General features: G+C 37.2%; 1 long non-coding RNA gene across 1 annotated transcript in view; it reads right to left on the minus strand.

Annotated features, from left to right (window-relative positions):
• LOC108496049 overlaps positions 1 to 2,200 on the minus strand; it is a 53,977-nt gene extending 51,777 nt beyond the window's left edge. Inside the window, exons 1-2 of the long non-coding RNA XR_001874296.1 lie at positions 2,178 to 2,200; positions 1,543 to 1,617 (exon numbers count right to left, since the gene is read on the minus strand). This is a non-coding gene — a long non-coding RNA (uncharacterized LOC108496049). The remainder of the gene's footprint in view (positions 1 to 1,542; positions 1,618 to 2,177) is intronic.
• Between the last annotated feature and the right edge of the window lie 3,800 nt (positions 2,201 to 6,000).

A 6,000-nucleotide genomic window follows, 5' to 3' on the forward strand; every position in this document is an offset into this window, starting at 1 on the left:
CAGCAGCAGAATGAAATCGTGAGATAAAATTAGTATCTACAGCTGACCATTTGAATGAAAGGAGAAGCTACAAAAACATTCTTACAGGATCAAATAGTTAAGCATGTTTAAAATTTCTGCCATCACCACCAGGAACAATATGTGCTTTGGAAATATTCTGTCATAGCATGACAGTCTTAAAGGAGTAAAATTTATTTATCAGTGAAGTTATTTATCAAATCTGATGAAAAAACTGCTCTCCTAGTGCAAAGAAATCCAAGCTTAGAAAACAATTCCCACAATATTTTCTTCCAACACACTGTCATGGATTTTCAATTAAGCACAAATGTACATAGGCAAGCACACAGAACCTCCCAGACTCTTTCTTTAGAGGAATAAAGATAATGAACAAAGGTTATTGCTGTGCTTAATGCAATTTTCTGCCATTTGAACCTGTAAGTGAAGAAAGCCTAGGCAACAGTAGACAGAAATATTTTGATTTTTCAAATGTGAAGATCAAAAATATCATTAATCCTTTTAGTTAGGTTGTACTTTGAATAAAAAGACTATTTATCATAGTTCTAAATTAGATCTTTGTATATATGATAGGCAAAGTGCATAAAACTGTGAAAAAATATTGTTTTCTAAGTGCAATTTGAGATGCAAACTGAAGGTGAAGTAAAGCGAAGAGCAGAAAAAAGAGGGATGAGATGAGACTATATCAGATGAAATAAGAGACTATTGAAGTGAATAGAGAAATAACGAGTCTTAGATTTGAAGCTTTATATTTGATGAATTAAACTGCATCCTGAATTTACTAATTGGATGCGTACATGATGTGTTGTTGTCGGACAATGACAGATGGTGTTGCACTGATGGCAATTAATCCTAGTAGCACTTTTAAAATAGGCATAAAACTCTCTGGTTATCCCTATTTCTGCAGTCATTCCTCTGAAAACCTAGGACAGAAATAACTATGAGTTTCATTATGAGGAAGACAAAAATGATGAGTATTCAACCAGTACTAAATAGCATTTATTTTCTGTTAGGATAATAATAGCTTTCAAATAAACATATTTTGTGACTTCTGCTAACAGTGTCTACCTTTTAGTTAACACATTTAGTAAGGATAGAAAAACACTCTTAGGTTTACATCTTTTTATTCCTGTACATCTTGTACAAGGGAAAGATGTGAAATTTGAATAGTTGAAAATACAAAGTCACTGAAGAAGCAGCAGGAAAAACCTCCAATAGCCCCGTGATAGGAAAACCACATTTCTACTTGTTCTTGTTGGTGTTTTTCATCTCTAATATTACAAGCGTACAAGCAGATGTCCCTTTGGACCAACTGTGGTGTAAATTACTAAACTCGGTTACTTTGACTTCCCAGGGAATCTGCATTTGATGACACACCAAAGCATGAAATATGTGTTTGATGATCCTACTGAAGGAATCTTGGTGAGAACTCTGCTAAAACCTCATTGAACTATTCCATGGTGATTTAGGTCACTTAAAAATAGACACAAGGAAGATCAAAGTTCAGTGCTGCACATGCTGACTCACCCTTTTTTTCTCACTTAGTAGTTGAAATTGATGGAAAGCTACATGTGGTTGACTTCCATCACTTGCAAGTCACATCTGAAAACAAATTTACACATTGTCATAGTGAGGAAAAAAAAAAGTTGCTAAGATTATTTTACACATTTTTGTACACCCCCCCCCTATTTTTTTTTCTTTCAGGCAACTGAATTTCAGTCAAAAGCCATAAAGAATGTTATGGAAATTAGTCTGCTTAATCAACAAGTTTGGTTCTGCCACAGACTTCCTAGAGGTTCACATATAGGAAGCACTTTGCAAAATAGGGACAATAATAAATAAAATAATAACCCTTTCCTTTGTATTTCCTAATCTGTGACGTAACCCTGAAGAAAGGAGTACTGAAGCAGAGAGTAACTAGGCTGTATAAGATCTTAGTCTAGGTCTTTAAGTATTCTGGGATACATCTCTTAGAAAAAATATGTCCAATATCTAAAATTTCCTCAGCTCAGTTAATGCCTCTGGAAATCACGCTAATTAAAATAACTTAAAAATTTATTTAAGTTTTATGATGTGAAATCTCTAAGTCAGAGTAGTTGTGGTGGTTTGGGCTAGGCCTTCCTTGGTGACCAGTTTGTAACCAAGGAAGGGTCCAGATTTACCCAGTATTCCCTACGATTTTTACGTAAGCCAGATTATAAGAAGAGAGGAGGAGAGGCCTTCGCTCTCTTTCCTTCCGGCGGCTTGGAGGTGCAGGTTCCCTGCTGTTGAGTCTGCCGTGTTGGGGAGCGAGGCCTGGTTAGGCCTTGTCGACCTTGGGAGACAGAGGTTGCTGGCGATCGTTCCGGAGCGACTCTCAGTTGTCCCAGGGGAGTAGTGAGCTATTTTTCTTTGCTAACTTTTTAGTTGTTAGATATTGGGTCTTGGGATATCTATATATTTTATTTTAGTTTTGTTCCTTTTTTCCTTTCCCCCTTCCCTTTCCCTTGTGAAATTGTATATAAGTGTAAATATATTTATATATCTCACTTTGGTTGTCTCTCTCTCGTTTCGGGTTTTTCTTAGTTTTTTCTCCCTCTTCTCCCTGAGGTTGGGGGGGGGAGACTTCTGGTGGTAAGGTTTGGAGACTTGGCAGGGAGCCAGCTTCAAACCATATCAGTAGTCCATACAACTGAATGAAGAATGTATGTTGGTTGATTGCAAAATAGGTGGGAGGAAAAAAATCATCTTGTTTTTACATAGAAGATAAAATAGATCGAGATTTCTTAAAATAAGAAGCTGCATTCTTTGCTCTTTGACACTGTTTTCAGTCCCACTGAAGTCTCATGCTGCAGCAATCCATACATACAAACTGGACTTGAAGCACAGATTTAAGAGTGCAGATGAATATAGGATGACAATCATAGGACACAACAGTAACATTGCTTGCCCTCAGAGCATAAGAAAAAGAGAATGAAAAGACTTTTTTTCCTTTACTTTCTTAAGGACCAGAGTCATAAGGTTCCAACATTATTCCAACCATCTAATTTATTGACTAGTGACCAATGCCAAAAGGTCTGAATTATCGCTTCTAGAGCAAAGGTGTGAAATAATTCTTATAGACAGTGAGAGAGGAAGATTGTTTATTACTTGACCTTGAAAAGTATTGGCCTAAATCTGTATTTTCGTTTATACTTCTTTGTTTGAAATGCCTAATATTTCCCAAAAGGCAATATTGGATCACACATGAAATAAGCAGTGTCATTTAATACTTTTTCTTTCTTATCAGAACTGCTTCTTCTAGGTGATGGTAGACTTACAGCAAATCAGCAGGATATTAATTCTTTTTTTATCTCATGCATTGTAAATTCAGGTCATATGTAGCGGTTTGCACCAGGAGCCTCTTATTACCATATTGATTAGTAACATTTTATAGTTTTCGACATTGTTCTATATGGAACCTCTGAAAAAAAATTGCTGTTTTACAACTCTGTATACATAATCCATATGATAATAACAAATAAATGTATGCAAGCATCTGGGATAAATCTGCCTGAGAAGCCTGGAACATTTTGACATAAAGATACTAACGACTCTCAGAGTGAACCGAGATCTTGCAATGCCTAGTTAATCTTTGTTACTCTTGCAGGTGAATTTCTGGCTACCACATTTTGGTATAGAAAGTATTTATTTCAATAGAAATTTAGAAAATAATTATTATTATTAGAGCTAAAAAGAACCCACGTAAAGTAAAACATTGCCAGAAGTTTGCTATTTGTGCATAGTGAAAGAATATTGGACTTGTAAAACAAAACTCCTAACCACTTCTAAAGGTCATAAAATCATAGAATATCCTGAGCTGGAAGGGACTCATCAGGATCATCAAGTCCAATCAAGGTATCATCTTGGATAAACTGTGGAGCATTTTCCTCCAACCAGTTTCTTTCAGAGCCCCAAAATTTCAATTTATTTCTTTGCCTATGTGTTTTCAGTGGTGTGTTTGAGACACCTTATTCCCCAGAGGTGATCTACAATGCATTTGAAATTACCTCAGTTCCGCATTTACAATATGTTTATGGACATAATGACTTTACAGTAACTTATAAACTTTTTTGGTGAAAAATCGGCAAAAGGCAATAAATATCTTGATGAGACATAATTCATGAGACAGGAGTTAAATCACTCCTGTCATCTATCTAAACACATTCCACCACAGTGTAATACATTGACATATCACGTGTCTGTGCTACTTAACAAACAAATCCAAATATCTTCTGAATCAGAGCAAATACTTTACATTTCCACTATGCAAACCATCATTGCTAAAGCAATAAGCTAGATGCATAAGGAGCATGGATTTTCATTAATACTAGAGATACAAAAAACATTTAGACTGTTAATATTATTCCTACTGATATTACCAGTCACTTGTCAATTGAAACAATAACCTGTATTTCTCCAAACCAGTCATCCAGGAGAAAATAAAACCAATAAGCCAGCAAAGTTAAGACTACCAGATCATCAGAACTTTTGTGGCCTAGAAAATGTACAACCAGAACATCTGCCTCTACTCTTGGATGTGCCCAAGATTTTAGAAGCACTTGTTTTATCATTGTATTCATCTATACAACAATAAAGACTTTAGAGACCACTCTATAAAGGTGGTTCCCTGAGTATTTGGAGGATGAGTACCTTCATCAGGCACTGCTTTTGTGTGAGAAGTCATTAAATAAAATACAACCAACACAGGGACTACCACTGATGAGTTACTGAGCCCTGTTCTTTTTCATTTCCGTATAAACCTTCAGTTCTTTTCAGAGCAGTAGCCTAAAGGAAGGGTAAAAGAATGGACATTTAAACATTGCCCAGAGCCTGGGCTGCTCAGCGGACAGAGAGAGCTGGGACTGCTGCCAGTGTGCAGGGCTGAGGCCATGCAGTCCCATGGGACACCCTAGAAGATGACAGAGGAACCTGCTTCTCAGTCCCCAGCAGCAGCCACAGGATGCTAATGGGATGTGGGCATCTTACGCCGAGCTTGAGAGGACACTGAGCTGCCTGTGGAAGGGGCCTCATCTGCCTCTTCCCATTAACTCTTTGGAACTGAATTACTTTTACGGGCACTTTTTGATATATTGTTTTGTCTAAATAGACAGTCCATAATGTTTCGTTGGCTATTGACTGTTTGCTGTCCTCAAACAAACATTTAGTTCAACTGCACATAGCACCCAGAAAGAGTCTCACACCCATAAAATACAACCCAGTGCTGGGGGGTGGCCTGTTATGTGCACCATTTTGCTAGACTGTACAGTTTTCTACTAAGAAAAGACAATCACTTAAGGTCCTGGGGCTATCCCAAGTGTTACGGAGAATCCTGATTAATGAGCAGCTTACTAAAAAACAGACTCTTCCTGAGGAGCTGTCAAGCCCTGAAGAATTGTGCCAGCACTTCTTAGCTGTGCCCTCCACACCTCAGTGAGTGCAAATTGTTCAATTACTCTTGTATATTTTTGGAGGCATAGGAGGTTTTGGAGGCATAGGAGGTTTTTTCATCTTTCACAGTGGACCTGTCAAGATGTTTAGTTGTCAAAAAAGCGCCTTTCCCTCTCCCAGGATATTTATTTTTTTCAAATAAAAGTTATATAAGAAATGGCCTTCCTTTCCATTTTGTGTCATAGCTGCTGCCTGTGTGTTGTGCACAGACTTTGATAAGGAGCCCACATCCAGAGTCTGGTACAGGTGTCCAGCTAAGCCTGAATGGGGCAAGACTGCAAGGGAGGAAAATGTTGTCTTTCTCATTCTTTCACCAGTCTGATAGAAGGTGGTGGGACAGCCATTTTCTCCTCACCATAAGTTATAACAATGCCAAGCCTGCTTTTGTCTATATTAGCTGGCAGAACTTCTTTGGGGTGATTATATTGGTGAGCAACAGGTGAGCTCTAATAAAGTCTAATAAATCTATTATATAAGTAAATAAATAAATAATAAATAAATAATAAATAATTCTAT

The sequence above is a fragment of the Lepidothrix coronata genome, unplaced genomic scaffold (genome assembly GCF_001604755.1).
Source record: "Lepidothrix coronata isolate B3197 unplaced genomic scaffold, Lepidothrix_coronata-1.0 Scaffold36, whole genome shotgun sequence".
NCBI classification, from domain to species: Eukaryota; Metazoa; Chordata; class Aves; order Passeriformes; family Pipridae; genus Lepidothrix; species Lepidothrix coronata.